At 55.4% G+C, this 17,625-nt stretch overlaps 1 long non-coding RNA gene across 1 annotated transcript; it reads left to right on the top strand.

The window, feature by feature from the left end:
• The first annotated feature begins 41 nt into the window (after positions 1 to 41).
• On the top strand, positions 42 to 15,923 carry LOC149869908 (uncharacterized). Its single transcript, XR_016440657.1, has 3 exons — positions 42 to 13,873; positions 15,109 to 15,245; positions 15,490 to 15,923. It is a non-coding gene; the product is annotated as an uncharacterized LOC149869908 (long non-coding RNA).
• The last annotated feature ends 1,702 nt before the right edge of the window (positions 15,924 to 17,625 follow it).

Genomic DNA, 17,625 nt, shown 5'->3' with positions numbered 1-17,625 from the left:
CTTCGAGGGGGAGGGGCAGGGGTATTCCCTAGTAGGTGGGGGAGGGAGATTCCCGTGGGTGCCCCGGGGGCAGGGGGGAGGGGTCCCGCCTGTTCTGGGGGGCGTCTCTCCCGGGCCAGCCCCCGCCGCAGTGCCCGGCCCAGGCCGCCGCTCGGGCACTTTCACTTTCTCCTTGCCCCTCCCCCCGCCTGCCCTGGGCCCGCCGGCGACGCCCCGGCGGCCATGTTTGGGAAGGGCATACTTCCCGCCCTCGCCCTCCTCCTGCTCTGATTGGTCAGGAAGGCTCCGTCAGCCATCTTGGAAGAGGCTGCCACCGCCCATGGGGCTGTCATCTTGCGTGAGGGCAGGCCGGCGACCTCCTCGCTCAGGCGGCCATCTTGGGAGAGGGCAGGCTGACTCCAGCCGAGCCAGGCACATCTTGAGTGAGGGCAGCTTGACCCTTGACTGAAGCCAGGCAAGGGAGCCATTTTGGGTAGGGGCACCCCTTTCCCTCCACTTTCACCCGAGGCACTTGCAGGCCGAGGCGGCCTGTTTCCTACTGGTACCAGGGCAGGCCCGCGCGCCTCCGGGCAGCCCGCAGAGAGGCCTGGGCTGTGGAGCGGGGTGCGCCTGTGCCAGGCATGGTGGGAGACCAGTGCTCTGTGATGTATTTACTAACGAGCTGGACTGGCCAAGTCTGCAGATGGCACCGAAGTCTGGGGAAGCGCGGTTACGCCGGAGGACAGGCTGAGGACCCAAGCCGACTTAGGCAGGCTTGCAGGGTGGGCCGACGAAAACCCGATGACTTTCAATATAGAGAGCTGCAAGGTGCTCTGCCTGGGGAGACAGCACCCGCCCCAGACCTGTAGGCTCGGCGGCGCTTCACTCGCTAGCACCATGTTCGAAAGAGACTTGGGGGTCGCGACTGACCACGAGATGAACATGAGCCACCAATGCGATGCCACAGCCGGCAAAGTGAACAAAACTCTCGGTTGCATCTACCAATGCTTCTCAAGCAAGACCCGGGATGTCATCCTCCCGCGTTACTCAGGCTTGCTGAGGCCGCAGCTGGAGCACTGCGTCCAGTGCTGGGCTCCACGATTCAAGAAGGATGTGAGAAGCTCGAGAGAGTGCAGAGGAGAGCCACGCGCAGGATCAGGGCAAGACAGCAGGTCTTATGAGGAGAGGCTGGGAGCCACGGGACTCTTCAGCCTGGAGAAGTGCAGGCTCGGGGGGGGCCTGGTGGCAACCTGTAAGTACATTGGGGTGTGCATCAGGATCTGGGGGAGCGCCTGCTCACCAGAGCACCCCAAGGGATGACAGGGTCCAATGGCCACAAACTCCTCCAAGACTGGACATAAGGAAAAACTTCTTTACTGTCCGAGTCTCTAGAGTCTGGAACAGACCCCCCAGAAGTGGTGCAAGCACCTACTCTGGACACATACAAGTTGCATTTGGATGCTTACCTTGCTAGGGTCATCTAACCCCAGCTGACTTCTACCCCTGGGGCAGGGGGCTGGACCTGATGATCTTGCGAGGTCCCTTCCAGCTGTAATGTCTATGAAATCTAGGAAAATGTCAAGAAAGGCATGTACCGCGGTGCACGGAGCAACATGCTACCGGAGCTTCACCTTCCTTGCAGCACCCGGCATTTCTTCCTCGTGCCCCTGCATTCTCCAAGCAAGACAAAAAGTTCCCCCATTGAGAGAAAAGGGCTGGGAGAGCCATTCCTACCAGCTGGAGCTGCTCCGGTGCTTGGGACAGGGCAGGGGAGGAGGGGAGTGGATGCCACAGGCAGCATCACAGCAGCACAGAACTGCTTGCACCCCAGCAGCGAAGTGGAGGGCTGCCCAGGCTCCTGGGGCAGGACTTGCCTTCCCCGCGAGGGCCATGCTGGGGTGCAGATGGGGGTATCCCACAGCCCCCCCGCTGCCTAGAAGCAGTGCGTTGTGGGAGATCCTGGCAGGTGGGTGAGGGGGAGTGAATAAATCCCTGGGGCGGCCGCATCTCGCACACAGCTCTGGTCTCTGCACCTCCACATATGTGAGTGGTTTTGTTTCCTGCCCAGAGGTGCTGGGTGATTTTGTCAGTGGAGAAGTTCCTCTTCATTTTGGTGGGTAGCTTTCCTGCCTCGTGGTGACCGTGGCTCATTAGCAGGGAGCCATGTTTGAATGCATTCGAGCACTTCCACAGTCTCCTTCCCCACACTTCCATCTTCACAGACCTTCGCTGAAGGTCAGTGCTGACAAGTGCAAGGTGCTGCACCTGAGGAAGAAGAATCAAAAACACTGATGCAGAATGGGGGAGCCCCAGCTGCATGGCAGCTCCACGGAGAGGGATCTGGGAGTGCTGGTGGATCACAGACTCAGCCGCACAAAAGGCCAGCACGGTTCTGGGCTGTGGCAATAGAAGTATCAGGTACAAGGCAGGGGGCTGCTGGTGCCTCTGTGCTTGGCGCTGTTCTTCTAGAGCCTCGTGTGTATTTCTGGGCTCCATGTTTTAGACAGGTTATGGAAAAGTGAGAGGGGGTCCAGAGGCAGCAACAAAGATGGTCAAGGGCTTGGAAGGCAAGTCCTGGAAGAGAGGCTGGAGCTGGGCAGGTTCAGCTGGTGGAAAAGGAAGAGGGGACATGGCAGCAGACTGCAAATCCCTGGAGGGCTGCCAGAGAGACAAGAGAAAGTGTCTGGTCTCTCCCGCTGCAGAGAGGAGGATGTGGAGCAATGGCTGGAAGTTGCACCAAAGCAGGTTTAGGTTGGAGACCAGGAAACGCTTCTTCACTGTCAGATCAGGGAGGTCGTGGAAGAGATGCCAGGGCTGGAGGGCTCAAGGAGAGGCTGGATGGGCACTGGGAGGGGGGATGATCCAGGTGTAGCAAAGCCAATCTTGTACCACCGGGATTTCTCAGGCTTATGGGCTTTGCTGGTTGCCACATGGAGTAGGGGAGAATCCTGCCCCGCTTTCTCCCTTTCTGCCCCATGTGTCAGGGTTTTTTTTCCTAATCCTCCCCCAGAGACACTGGTGCTGCCGCATCTGGGGCTGGGGTGGGGGCTGGGCTGTGCCAATGCTCCTGCTGCACCGACCCTGCAGGGTCCCAGCTAGAGGGTCTTGCCCCGGTGCTCAGGCTCAGACCTATGCTGCACTGGGGGCAGGAAGGGATTGCCTCCCTGCTCAGACTTGTCTGCACTGGGGGGGTTTGCCTTCTGCAGCAGGGGCACAGTCTGGGCCTGGGGTCCCTCCAGTGTCTTTTATAAACCTTTTATATAAACAGGACATTGGTGGCCGTGGTCCCCCTGCTTTCCCTGGGGCAGGTTCAGGTGTGATGTCTTGTGGTGTGGTGGGGTTGACAGTAGTTTTATGAAGTTTAGATGCTGGATTTGTCTGGGCTGGTTTAGACAGGGCTGATCCTGCCTCGGGCAAGGGTTGGACTAGATGTGACCCTGCAGGTCCCTGCCAGCCCCGCGGCTCTAGGATTTCTATGATTTCACCTGTGCATCCTCCTAGTATCTGTGGAAGGGTATTACTATTTCCCTCCTCCAGGTTACAGATGCTGAGTGGAGGCATACAGACCCACAGAAGGATTCAGATGCCTGATGTGGGACTGAAGCACTGCAGCCAAAATCTAGATCCTAATGACCATCACCGAGCTGCAGCCCAATACTGGAGGTGCCCAAATCTCTCAGCCCCCCAGGCTGGTCTGTAAAGCTGGGATCAAGCCACTCCGTGTCTGCTGGGCTCTGTAAATGAGGCATCCCTACACCTTTCTCACTATAGCTGGTAGTCTCAGAGCATCCTTCACAAAACAGCATCATCGGGCCCTTGTACACGTTATACCTCTCCTGTTACCACATTACACTTTTCCTGTTACCACTTTACAAAAATCACCATTCAGCTAGCTAAATCAAGTCAGTGTACCCACGTTATCAGCTGATTTTATCATTTTTATATTTTTTCTTTGTGGTAATTTAAAACGCCTCCAACATGTTTGGCTTCTACCCTGGGGGTCTTTAAGAGGAGGTTAGATGAACACCTTACCAGGGTCGTTTGACCCCAATGCTCTTTCCTGCCATGGCAGGGGGTTGGACTCAATGATCTCCACAGGTCCCTTCCAACCCTAGAAACTATGACTCTATGTTTTATTTATGCCCCAAAATGGGATTTTCCCTGCTTTGCAACTATTGCACCACCAGGTGCCGCTTGGGTTCACTTGTAAGTCCATGGAAATCCATGGAAGCTCATCTAATTTCTCCTGCACGGATTTTTCCGGATGCCAGGTGCTAATCTTGCAAATTTTTACTGATTATTTTATTGCTTATATTAGATTAATGAAAAATGAGATTTCCAAAAAACGTGTTCTGCCTTTTTGCACACACCTCGCTTCTGGCTGTCCTTATCAGCCAGCAGCCTCTTTCCACTTGGACCCCAACCTTTTTTCCCCTGCTTGCTCCTGCCGGGACTGGGGGAGGGGGGAACCCCTGCCACTGTGCCTGCCCCCAACAGTGCCACAATCTCCTTATCACAGCGAGCCAGCTGGCCAAGCCAGCCTCAACCTCTTTGCACCTATATCCCAAACTTCACCCTGTGGATTATCATAGGATCACAGACAATGAGGGTTGGAGGGAGCTCAGGAGGTCACATCTAGTCCAACCCCTGGCTCAAAGCAGAACCAGCCCCAACTGCATCATCCCAGCCAAGGCTTTGTCTACCCGGGTCTTCAACACCTCCAAGGACGGAGACCCCACCACCTCTCTGGGGAGCCTGTCCCAGTGCTTCACCATCCTCCTCTGGAGAAAGTTCTTCCTAATATCCAACCTCAACTTCCCTTGCTGCAGCTTGAGCCCATTGCTCCTTGTCCTGTTGTCTGCCCCTGCTGAGGACAGTCCAGCTCCATCGTCTTTGCAGCCCCCCTGCAGGGAGGTGCAGGCTGCTGTTCAATCCCCCTTGGTCTTCCCTTCTCCAGACCAAAGCAGCCCAGTTCCCTCAGCGTCTCCTCACCAGTCCTGTCCCGCAGCCCCCAACCATTTTCATTGCCCTCTGCTGGACTCTCCAATGTGTCCACATCCTTTCTGTAGTGGGGGCCACAGCTGGACACAGGACTCCAGATGTGGCCTCCCCAGTGCTGAATAGAGGGAAGAATCACTGCCCTCCATCCACTGGCAGCGCTCCTACCGATGCAGCCCTGGATGCCAGTAGCCTTCTTGGCACCAAGGACACACTGCTGCTTATATCCATCTTCTTGTCCCCTGTCACCCCCAGGTCCTTTTCTGCAGAGCTGCTGCCCAGCCAGTCTACCCCAGCCTGCATCGGTGCATGGGATTGCTCCTCCTAAGTGCAGGACTTTGCACTTGTCCTTGTTGAACCTCAGGAGATTTCTTTTGGCCCAATCCTCCAATTTGTCGAAGTCTCTCTGAATCCTATCCCTACTCTCCTGCTCATCGACTACTCTCCCCAGCTTGGCGTCATCTGCAAAATGTTAGCCACCTTCCTTCCAAAACATGGCCAAAGAGGCAACATCCCATTTCAATACTGGAGCTCAGTGGTGAGAGCACTCACGTGGACTGCTGCCACGTTGTCGTGGTCCTGATGTTTTCTTCACCTACCAGGACTTTCTCGTTCACTCTGCTCGGGGGTTTGGAAGCACTTCTACCTCTCCAGCTGCTTGCACCATCTGTGATGGAAAAGCCCCGGTAGTGGTGGGGGGACAAAGCCTCCGGCTTCATGTGCTTGGCTGCGCTGAATCCTGACGGCTGGTCCTGTGGGGAAGCCTCGGTCTTGGCCTCCGGGCTTCACACGTTGCACGCATGTGGAGCGACCTGTAGCGCAGGCTCTCGGAAGAGCAGGCTGGCTGGCACAGAGCGGCTGTCTGCACTTTATCTCCGGGTTGGGATTTCTCTCTTGCTTTGACAAGAACCATATGCTTCATGTACAGACCAGCTGGCTCCCTCCCTCCCACACAAAGTGTGCCTCTGCCGTATGCTGTGGGTGCACGGCTCAGGCTGCTGCAGCATGTTTAGCAAGCCGGGTTAAATTTTCACAGCTTTCCCAACCTGATTCTCTGTAAGCCCCTTCGCTGTGTTGGAAAAGAGGGAAATCCCCTGTCAAATTCAGCACCAGGGACGCCAGTTGGAAAGCCACCTCTCAGGCGCTGTGCTGCTGCCCAGCACCTGCCGGCATGCGCAAGTGTTTTGCCCCTTTCTAAACACTTGCTCAGTAAAAATGGATGTTCCCGAATTTGAAGGTCTACAAAGCAGGCAGGAGGCAGATGCTGAACGTGGGAGTGAGGGGCACGGCCTCCATGTCAGAACATCTTGGACCTGAAATGCTGGAGGCTGCAACGAGAGAGGAACGGGGGAAAAACCCGGTCGGACCCAGTCACTCCCCCTTCCAGCCTCTGCTCCCTGCCCCCGTGTGACAGGAGCCTGGGCGAGACGGACCCAGGGTCTGTCCCAGGACACAGCCCTGCCCTGCTTTTGCAATGCCTTCTTGGGGTTTTAACGGCCTCATCCCTCTCCCCAAATGTTTTTTCACCTGCCTGATCCTCAGCTGCTATAGGAGAGGCAATGACCCAAACACTCAACGTGGATTTATTGCTTTTCCTGCCTTGAGCCCATCCCTTTTCCCTTTCATACCAGCCCTAAAGCTTGCTACTTGTATCGGCGGACACCAACTCTTCAGCACATCCATCGGACAGGATCTTGCTGGACACAGGGTTTGTGGGATGCTGCTTTTTTGTTGGACCGTAAGTAGAGCTGAGAGAGAAGTTAGGCAAGTCAGGACAGTCTGAACTTTGTCGAACTAGTGACAAGGCCGGTCAGAGCAGGTCGGTATTGCTAGGATATGAGGCTAGATTCTTTGCAACTCCCAACCCACCGGGCCCATATCATCGATGAATTCACACATACTCAAGTCAGTCCTGAGGCCACTGCGATCACTGGGGCTCCTTAGATGCTGTAACAACCCTCCTTCCCTCTGCCCTATGTTTGGCTAGCTTTGTGCAGTCTGTCACTTGAAACCCTGCCCAGCCCTTGATATTGGTTCCCCAGCTCTTCTTGGGTCTGCCTCTTTGCCTCTTTCCCTCCACTGCGCCCTGCTTTACAGTGTAGGCCAGGGTGTCCGGCCTTTTTGCGAATTGTCCAAACCATTGCAGCTTCCTTTGTCGCACAACCACCAACGCGGTTCATCGGTTCCAGTGTCTTGACTGATTTGCTGCTTGACAAACTCCTCGGTCTGGTGCTCAGTGTGCGAGACACGCTGCAGTCACATTGCAAATGCCTCGATTCTGCTCCCTAACTTCTAATTAAGCATCCATGCCTCGCAGCCACAGGCACCGAGTACGTGGGGGCCAGGGGCCCTGCCCTCCCTCGGGAAGAGGGTACGTCCACCTGTCCCTAATCGGGTGAGACGTCTCGAAATGGGAACATCAAGCCCCAGTCCTGGGCTGCATGGCTGTGGGACAGCATTTGTCCCGGATTCCCGGGGATCTGGGTTTTCTGTTTACTGCGGAAAAATGTGGGAAGTAGCAGGTATCCCCTTGCAGGAGTTCCTGCAAGGGGCTGCGGGGAGCGGGATGCAGGGGGCTCTGCATGCATGTCCCTACCTTGCTGCCCCCTCTCCGGGAGCCCCACACTGGCTGCACTGCCATGGTGAGGTGTCGCCTGCCCACCTGGCAGCAATGGGGCAGTGGTGCAGAGCTGTGTCCCCACCATGAGGTTGACTTGGCTCTGCTCTGGTTGTGTTTGGTGCGGCGGGGGGCGGAGCAGGGGCATCAACCTAGTGCCCGCCCCCCAGGCCAAAAATAAAAGTTGGTGCCTATGCCCACAGCCATAAAGCATTGCAGAGATGTCCACAGCATGCAGCAGATGTAACTTTATCTTCAGTGAATTCACAGAAAGACGCTGTTTAATAAAGTTGGGTCCATTTGCTATACCAGGGATAAAAGGAGCTGTTTTCTGGCTAAATTTATCTCCACAAGCAACTTAGGAATAGACTTTGAGACATTTTTCAGGGTTCTCTGGAATTCTGCCTAGGTAAATATTCATCTTTTTCATTCTCATCCATAATGGACTGTTTTTTTTTATTTTCCAGCACAAAAAATAGGCCTGTCAGGGCCTTCAGATAGTCGTATCGAGTCCAACCCCCAACTCAAAGCAAGTCTGAACCCTCCAGCTAAGTGGTGGTCCAAGCTGCACTTGCAGATGTGTAGTGGTGGAGATCCCAAGGCTTCTCCAGATATCTGCTGATCCCCTCATAACAACCCTCAGAGCTGGAGAGAGAGCTCTTCCTAATCTCCAAACCTTTATCTCCACTGTTGAAATGTTGAACCATTTCTTCTTTGTCTGTCCCCCTGGACATGGACTCATAAAATCCTGGAGCAGTGGGGCTGGAAGGGACCTGCAGGGTCACATCTAGTCCAGCCCCTTCCTGAGGCAGGGTCAGCCCTGTCCAAACCAGCCCAGACAAACCCATTAGCTAAACTCGACATAAGACAACCCTCAACCCTGACACAGTGCAGATGTCACGCCTGGCCCTGCCACAGGGAAAACAGGGGACCAATGTCCTGCTTCTGCGACATGTTGTCAGTATGCGGGTGGCAGCACAATGCAGACGCAGAACAGCCTTGTGGGAGGATGCACCAGGAAGCGCTGGCAGCAGGAGGGGCCGCTTTTATTCCACTCTGAACAGCAGTTTCTCTTCCCATGTGTTAGCCCCAACAGCTGGGTGCTTTCTCAGGGTCTGTCCTGGTCCTCCACTGTCCTCTGCCTCCACTAGCAGCCGTCCTGGGCTCTGCTCCCTCACTTCATCCTGCCCGGTTGGAAGGGGGCATCCCCTCCAGTGCAACAGTGGAGGAGCCTCCACATGCACCTTATAGATTTCATAGACATTCGGGCTGGAAGGGACCTCGGAAAATCATCGAGTCCAGCCCCCTGCCCGAAGGGCAGGAAGTCAGCTGGGGTCAGGAATTCCCAGCCTTGTGCCCCGGTGCATGGGCTCTGCCTTGCCTCTCCTGCCCACGTGCTGATCTCTTCCCTAGCCCTTCCCTGGCTCTTCTTCTACATGTGGCCAGTTCCCAGGGCTGCTTTGCCCAAGAGCCTCTCCCCAGGCGGAGGACAGGTCCCCCGTGCATCTCCCAGCAAGCCTGAATGAGCTCACCCAAACACTCCGTCCCTTTGCCTGGGAAGGTGAGCTGGCTTGCAAGGGCCAGCTCGTCCTGTGACATGCCTTCCCCCTGCGTGCACCCTTTGAAGTATGATCCATCTCCAGGCAAGCTTGACAAAGCTACCAGGGCTTCATGTCCTATTTCAGCCTCTCTCCCTGCCATCCCTTCAGTTCTCCAGTCACCTGAAGAACTCGGGTAATGGACTGTTGTCGGTCCTGCCATGTTGCCCGTTGGGTCCTGCATCAGAACTGCAGTTCTGCTTTCATCCTCTGGTATCTCTAGGTTAAATCCAGCCCTAATTTCCTCTTTGCTCACTCAGTTCCTTCCTCCAGGGCTTCCGGCTGGGTTTGCACTGAAGTGGGAACTTGCGAGTTGAAGAAGTCTGGCCTCTCACATCGTCTCCCCTGGGTGCGATCATGACTCAGGTGGCAGCTGGAAGAGGCACAGAGTTCCCCTTTGTGCTGAGTTCCCACTCGGTGTCTTGCTGTGCCCCTCGGTGAAGGTCCAGGGTGCTCCTCTGGGACGTCTCAGCATCTCCAGGTATCGGGGGGTTTTAAGCCTCCCTCAAAGGCACTGGGTGCTGCTGCAGCCCAAGCTGGGGGGTTTTGCCTTCCTCTGCAGCGGGACCATGGCCTTGGCCTGGGGTCTCCGGGGCATGTTTTAACATCCTTTTACAGAAGCAGGACGTTGGCTGCCACAGTGGCAAGTGTAGGTGGCAGGTTTGGGTGTGATGTCTGGTGCTGTGTCAGGGGTGATGGTAGTTTTATACAGAGTTTAGATGGTGGGTTTGTCTGGGCTGGTTTGGACAGGGCTGATCCTGTCTCGGGCAGGGCTGGGACTTGATGTGACCCTGCACGTCCGTTCCAGCCCCGCGGCTCTAGGATTCTTCCCGGCAAGATGAGGCAGGAAACGTGGCTTCACCTCTGAGCCTTGCTCTTCTGCCTGCCCCGTTGGTCCCCAGCTTCTGCCACCGCATCCCAAGCGGATGCTGCAGCTGGTTATGGTGCATTCCCTAACCCAGGTGACTCTGGAGCTGCTCTCCCACCCAGCATGTCTCCAGCATGGTGTCCTTTTTATCTACAAATCTCTCCCAGCATCATGAACCTGCGCAAGACAGGTGACAAATGAAAGGAGTGCCCAGGTAAGAAATGGGTCCAGAGAGTCTCCCAGATTGGGGTGTGGCACACGCAGCTAGGCAGGGCCTTAAATGCCTATATACTAATGCTCGTAGTATGGGGAATAAACAGGAGGAACTCGCCCTCAGAATAGCCAGTTCAGACCCAGACATAATAGGGCTAACAGAAACGTGGTGGGATTCACCCCATGACTGGGCAGTTAGTATTAGGGGCTATCGGCTTTACAGGTGGGACAGAGAAGGGAGGAAAGGTGGGGGGGGGGCGCTCCGTGTCAAGGAGCAATACACATCCTCTGCCGGCAGAACGGGGTCGGAGGGGCAAGCGGAAGTGCTCTGGGTCAAGATACAAGGGGGCCATGGGGAGAGGGATCTAACGGCGGGGGTCTACTACAGACCCCCCAGCCAAGGGGAGGAGCTGGACCAGGAATTTTTGGGCCAGCTTGCAGAGGCACTTAAGGCAAGGGATGTAGTTGTCATGGGCGATTTTAATTACCCGGACATCTGCTGGGAGGAGCAGTCAGCCAGGTTGGGCCGTTCCAGGAGGTTCCTGGCCGAGATACAGGACCTCCACTTAATTCAGGAGGTGCACAGCCCCACCAGAGGAAGTGCCCCGTCGGACCTGGTCCTGGTCACAGGCGACGACCTGGTCAGGGGCCTCCAGGTCCTCAACCACCTGGGAGATAGCAATCATCGCTTGCTGGCATTCACCATCCAGGGCAGGGTGTCGAGGGCCTGCAGCAAGACGGTAGCCCTAGATGTCAAGAGGGCCAACTTCAAAGAGTTGAGGAGACTAGTAGGGGAGGCGCTGGGGTCCTTGAGGGCAGGGGAACTCAGTGTCCAGGATGAGTGGTCGTTCCTTAAGGAAACAGTACTCGGGGCCCAGGGGGTGACCATCCCTACAAGAAGCAAGGAGGGCAGGTGTGCCCAAAAGCCCCCCAGGCTCACCAAGGGCGTCCAGGAATGCTGATTGCCAAAAAAGGCGGCGTACACCCAGTGAAAGGGGGGTGCTATCTCCAAAGAGGAGTATACCTCCTCTGCTCGGGCCTGCAGGGGGGCTGTCAGGAAGGCTAAGGCGGACATAGAGCTAGGACTAGCGTCCAAGATCAAGGATAATAAAAAGTCCTTTTTCAAATATATAGGGAGGATGAAGAAGGCATCGGGTAATGTGGGGTCCCTGCAAAGTACGCTGGGCAATCTGGTGGTTGCGCCAGAGGAGAAAGCAGACCTCTTTAACCAATTCTTCACCTCCGTTTTCTTGTCCAGGGACCGGGACTTTCCCACTGTGATGCAAGACAGACTCGAGGGGAACGCCTCCAGACCCCAGGTTGGGGAGGACCGGGTCAGAGAGCTTCTGGAGGGGCTGGACATGTTCAAGTCAGCGGGTCCAGATGCTCTCCACCCCAGGGTGTTCAGGGAGCTAGTGGGTTATTGCAGGACCCTTGGCACGGTTTTATGAGCGCTCGTGGTGCTCGGGCCAGGTGCCGGATGATTGGAAGATAGCCAACGTGGTCCCCATCTTCAAAAAAGGGAAGAGAGAGGACACGGGCAACTATAGGCCTGTCAGTCTTACCTCGATCCTAGGGAAACTCTTTGAGAAGATCATCATGGAGCACATCTGCGATGGGCCGGCCTCCGGGATGATGCTCAAGGGCAACCAGCACGGTTTCATTAGGGGCAGGTCATGTCAGACCAGCCTGATTGCCTTTTATGATCAGGTCACAAAGGCAATGGATGGAGGTGTCGCCGTGGACGTAGTCTTTCTGGACTTCAGCAAGGCCTTTGACACTGTTTCCCACCCCATCCTCATTAAAAAACTAGGATGGATTGCAGATTGGCTGAAGGGTTGCACTCGGAGGGTGGTGGTGGATGGGTCATATTCAGCCCGGGGGGAAGTGGGCAGCGGAGTCCCCCAGGGCTCGGTCCTTGGACCCCTGCTGTTCGATCTCTTTATCAGCGATTTAGACAACGGGGTGAAAAGCAACCTGTTTAAATTGGCTGATGATACCAAAATTTGGGGTGAGGTGAGCACGCTAGTAGGGAGGGAAAGACTGCAGCAAGACCTGGATACGTTGCAGGGGTGGGCTAGCAAAAACAGGATGTGTTTCAACACTGACAAGTGCAGGGTGCTGCATGTGGGCAGTAGTAACCAGCAACACACTTATAAAATGGGAAACTCCCTTCTTGAGAGCACGGCGGCAGAAAGGGATATTGGAGTCATTATTGACTCCAAGATGAACACGGGCCGGCAGTGTGGGGACACGGTCAGGAAGGCCAACCGCACCTTGTCATGCATCCACAGATGCATCTCGAGCAGGTCCAGGGAGGTGATCCTTCCCCTCTGTGCGGCACTGGTCAGGCCACAGCTGGAGGACTGCGTCCAGATCTGGGCGCTGCACTTCAGGAGGGATGTGGACAGCATGGAGAGGGTCCAGAGGAGGCCACCTGCATGGTCAGGGGGCAGCAGGGCAGGCCCTACAAGGAGAGACTGCGGGACCTGAACCCGTCCAGCCTTCACAAGCGGAGGCTGAGGGGGGACCTGGTGACCATCTATAAACTCACTAGAGGGGACCAGAAGGGTTTGGGAGAGACCTTGTTTCCCCTCATGCCCCCCGGCATAACAAGGAATAACGGCCACAAGTTGTTGGAGAGGAGATTCAGACTAGACATCTGCAAGAACGACTTCACGGTCAGGGCGGGTAGGAGCTGGAACCAACTTCCTAGGGAAGTGGTGCTGGCTCCTACCCTGGGGGGCTTTAAGAGGGGGCTTGATGCCTACCCGGCTGGACTCATCTGAGCCCAGGTTTTCTCCCGCCCAGGCCGGGGGTCGGACTGAAGATCTACAAGGTCCCTGCGACCCCACTTCTACAATTCTAACCCAGCTCTCTCATGGCCGTTTCCTCAACATTAGGGGCCACATCTCCTGGTGTTGATTGTGGAAAGGGCTTCGCTGGCCTTACCCACCTCAGCTACTTCCTTTCCGTGATCCAAGGAGGAATGTGGTGGTTTGACTGTGGTCTCCTGGACTAGGAGGTTGGGAGCAGCTCTTCTCAAATGGCTGGGAAGGTGTTTGATATACTGAGTGATCCCAAGCTCTTAGTTTTCACTTGTTTGCAATATGTGTTGTACCAAGTTGCCTGTATAACACGTAATGTTGGTGCAGCCATGAGCCTGTAGTTTGCAATGAGATTCTTTGACCCCAGCTGACTTCCTGGCTCTGGGGCGGGGGGCTGGACCCGATGATCTTCCGAGGTCCCTTCCAGCCCGAATGTCTATGAAATCCATGGGTACACTGCGGGGCTTGCCCCGTGGGTTTCTCTAGGCAGATGTGATGCTTTTTCCTCTGTGGTCTGTGCTTTCATTTCAGTTATTCAGAAGTTTTGCAGAGCTCACTTCCCGTTGACAGGCTTGGGTCCTACACTTCTGCCCCTCGGGCAGGCAGGAAGAGATGGCCACGGCGCTCTCCGCACACGGTGGTGAGACCAGCACAGGGAAATGACTGTGGCAACCTGATCGTCTCGGATGTTCCTCGCCAGTCTTGGGAGGAGGGTGACACTCTCCAGTTCTTCCTAGAAGGCTTCGTGCTTGTGAGCAGCAGCGGTTTGGGGGTAGGAGACAACACCGCTGTGCCACGCCGGCCCCCACGCAGTGTGCAGAGTCTCTTCCCATGGGGGTGCCAAGCCATAAACCAAGCAGTTTAAGAACAAAAAGGCTCCCTCAGACTGGGGCCGGGTGAGTGCGCTTACTGTGCCCGACCCGTTCAGCCCTTTGCTGCCGGTCGCGAACGGTGCGAGGAATGCCCTGACTCCTAAAGGAGGCATCCAGCACTGCGCATTTCCATTCTGGACTGGGTCCCAGAAGGGCCATGGTCCCTCGCCCTACGTGTGTATTTCCAGTGGAGTCCTGCTGAGATCCCTTCTGGCCCTTCACCTGGAAGGGGACCTCAAGGGCCAAGTCCCCTTTGGTGCCTCTGCTTGGGCAGTGGGACGGCTGGCACGCAGGCTTGGCAACAGAAGAGCTGTCCCGGTGCACGGGGTTGTTGTGTCCTACGTGCGGGACTGTGGACTCAGGCAGCAAGGCTGTGGTCTCTGCTGCTGTTGGGTGGCCCATCCCCAAGCCCCAGGCAACGGGTACAGTTGCAGCACTCTTTCTGGGCCAAGACTTAAGTCCTTGCTCCTGACCTCCTTGTGCTTTCTTGCTTTGCGCCTTGTATCTGTGGCCCTGCATCTTGGCAGACCACTTCTGTGGCTCCGGCTTTTGGCCCTCCCTGACCCTGGCTTCTGCGTCACCCCAGCATCTGCTTCGCTGTGCTTCCATCTCCCTGGGACCTGGCCCTTGGACTTTGCCTGCATTATCAGGTGGCCTTGCCCAGCCTCCCACAGCCCAGTTCCTAACGCCAGCCAGCTCAGCTGAGACTTTTCCTTCACTGCCCATCAGGGCCCTAGAACAGGTGTCCCAAGCTCCTGTCCCTGCGGCCTGCAGAAGTGCGTGCAGATCCTCCCCTTTCCCTGCCCCTTTTGACCTAGATTTGGATCAAGGGGTTGCCAGCTGGAGGGTTGGCCTCCACAAAGCTCGGGAACTGCTGGTCTAACAGCTGGGAGGTGGCTGTGCGGCAGGGAGTTTTCCACTGAACCGATCATGTGATGCATAAAACCGATGCCACCATGGACACGTGATTTGTGATGAACGGGGCACATGATTCTTCACCCTGCTCTTTCTCTGTCTCCAGTTGGGGCATTGCTAACATCTCAGCTGCACCCAACTTTCTTCTCTGTGGCCCAAGGGTGCGTGCTTTGCGTGATCGGAGAATCAGCTGAGCTCACTTCTGGGTCTCGTTTCACAGCTCTTGCACTATCGTGAGAAGACCACCTTCCCTAGACAGCCAGACAGACACGGCCACCGTGAAAAGGAGAGCAGAGGAGGATGACATCTATGAGAATATGTTTAAATCATCCGTCCCTGCTGTATCTCTCAGGAAGGGTAAGATACCTCCGATTGCTTTTCACACCTTTCTGGGGGTCTTTGTCTCCTTTTGCCTGTGTCTGAGCAGCAGTTGATGGTGCCTGTGGCTGTAGTTTGAGCCGTCAAGGCTAAAAAACCTTCTGCAAATTACAGAATAACAGATGCATAGACAATGAGGGTAAGATTCAAGGCACCCCTGGATAGACACACGGTGCCCATTGGAAGAAGCCAGTTCTTAGTTTTCTCCCTTTTTTTCCTACAGAAAAAGAATAGAGTAGTTTTTCTACTGCAGAGGACTCAGAAGAACCCCAGCTCTGGCGCCACGGCCCCCTGGTTGAGCGTGACTGCGTTGTGGGGGATGCGGAGGTTTATCGTCTTCTCTCTGAACCTGGCCCTGTGCCGGTTCTGGGGCCAGGGTTCAGGAGGGAGGTGCAAGTGCCCGTCACTGGTGTACATTTCCTCTTCTTTTTCCAGGAAACCTGCTGGAGTTGTCTCCTAAGAGGCTCCACGCTGTCCTCATTGTGCTGAGTCTCCTCCTCCTTGCTGCCCTGGTTGCCATCATGGTCACCTATAAGTCCAGCTGTAGTTGGGAGGTCAGCATGGGTCAAAGTGAACTCCCATGTCTCTTTTTTTTTACTTAGAAACAGTTCTTCTCTGGCACTATCTGTTTGCTGTTGCATTGCACATACAGGTGGCTGTATGTTCTGGACGCTGACACTAGCAAGCCATCTTCCACCCACCAAAGCCGACACAGAAAAAACAACTCAAGAACCACTCGTATTTTCTGTAGATAAATTATCTTGACTATGCCGTTTTCTTAAAGCACAATGATTTTTAACCACAACCTGATTTGTTCTTATGATAACCTGTGCTTTTTGCAAAGTCCAGTAAGATACCGGAGCTGGCTGCTCATAAGTCCTTCTTTCACTTTCCGGGGGTGTCAGGGATTGATTGCAAGACGCTGTAGGTTTTTCTCCAGCTGCCTCCTGAGTAAGCCTGCTGACCATGCAGAAATTCTTTATGCTAGGAAATAGGTATAAAGGAAAGTCAGTACTGGGCGCTGCTAGTGCAGGAGCTACCATCAGAGTCAGTTTAAGGCTTCTCTGTGCCTCTGCAGCTTCCTCAGGCATCTCCATCCCTGGAGGTTTTTAAGACCCGGGTAGATGAAGCCTTGGCTGGGATGATGTAGATGGGGCTGATCCTGCTTGGAGCAGGGGGTTGGAGTAGATATGACCGCCTGAGAGCCCTTCCAGCCCTTGTTGTCAGTGATCCTATGATAATCCACAGGGTGAAGTCTGGGAGCAGAGCCAAACCAGGGTCAGGAGCCAGGAAACATCGACAGGGAAAGCCAAAGCCCAGAAATAAGCTAAAACCAGGGTCAGGAGCCAGGAGGCCACAGAAGAACTGGGTCAGAGCAGGCGACTGGCCTGCAAACCCAGGGCCCAGCTGGTGCTAATGGGTAGTCGGCACCCACAGAAGCTAGTGAGGATGCTCGTTCCTCCTACACCGGGACAATGTTCACTAGCTGAGGCTTGCTGCGGAAGTGCCTGCTGAGGGTCCAGTTTCAGCCCACGGGCTGTGGGCTGCTGAGCCCGGGTGTGGACTAAAGCAGAGCTGCTACCAGCTTCTTTGTGACAGCTGTTTTACCAGACACGAGACGGCATATCGCACGATGAGGTAGAGTGTGTAAAAAATGTGAATCCTTGAGGGAAGTGCAGCCTCCACAGAGGCCTGAAGGAAATTCACTGTTCCACATGAGCGCTCACCAAGGGGAGGCAGAGGGGCAAAACCTCGGTCTTTCGGAGCCTCCCCTCCACCTCTCATCCTAACTGAGCCTGTCCCATCATCGTGCTCACAAATTCAAGGTGCTGCACCTCAGGAAGAAGAATCAAAAATACAAACACAAAATGGGGGACTCCCGGCTGGATGGCAGTCGTACGAGGAAGGATCTGGGAGTCTTGGTAGATCACGGGCTCCGTATGAACCTGCAGCATGATGCAGCTGCACCAGCAGTGAATGTGGCTTTGGTGTATATATCAATAGAAGAACCAGGGGCAAGACACTGGAGGTGATGGTGCCTCTCTGCTCGGCACTGGTCAGGCCTCATCTAGGGTAGTTTGCACACCTTGCTGGGGTTATATGACCCCTGCAATCTTTCCTGCCCAGAGCAGGGGGGGCTGGACCCGATGATCTCATGGGGACCCTTCCAGCCCTAAACTTCTTTGAATCTGTGTGTGTGAATATGCGCAATTTGGGCTCCATGCTTCAGAAAGTTCATGGAGAAGTGAGGGAGGGTGCAGAGGTGAGAATCAAAGATGATCAGGGGCTTGGAAAGCAAGTCGTACGAGGAGAGGCGGAAGGAGCTGGGCAGGTTTGGGTGGCACGAGGGCAGGGGATC

The sequence above is a fragment of the Crocodylus siamensis genome, chromosome 2, assembly GCF_052110815.1.
Source record: "Crocodylus siamensis isolate JL-2025a chromosome 2, ASM5211081v1, whole genome shotgun sequence".
In the NCBI taxonomy this organism is placed as follows: Eukaryota; Metazoa; Chordata; order Crocodylia; family Crocodylidae; genus Crocodylus; species Crocodylus siamensis.
Note: the sequence above shows the minus strand (reverse complement) of the source record. Positions and strands in the feature narration are given on the sequence as shown.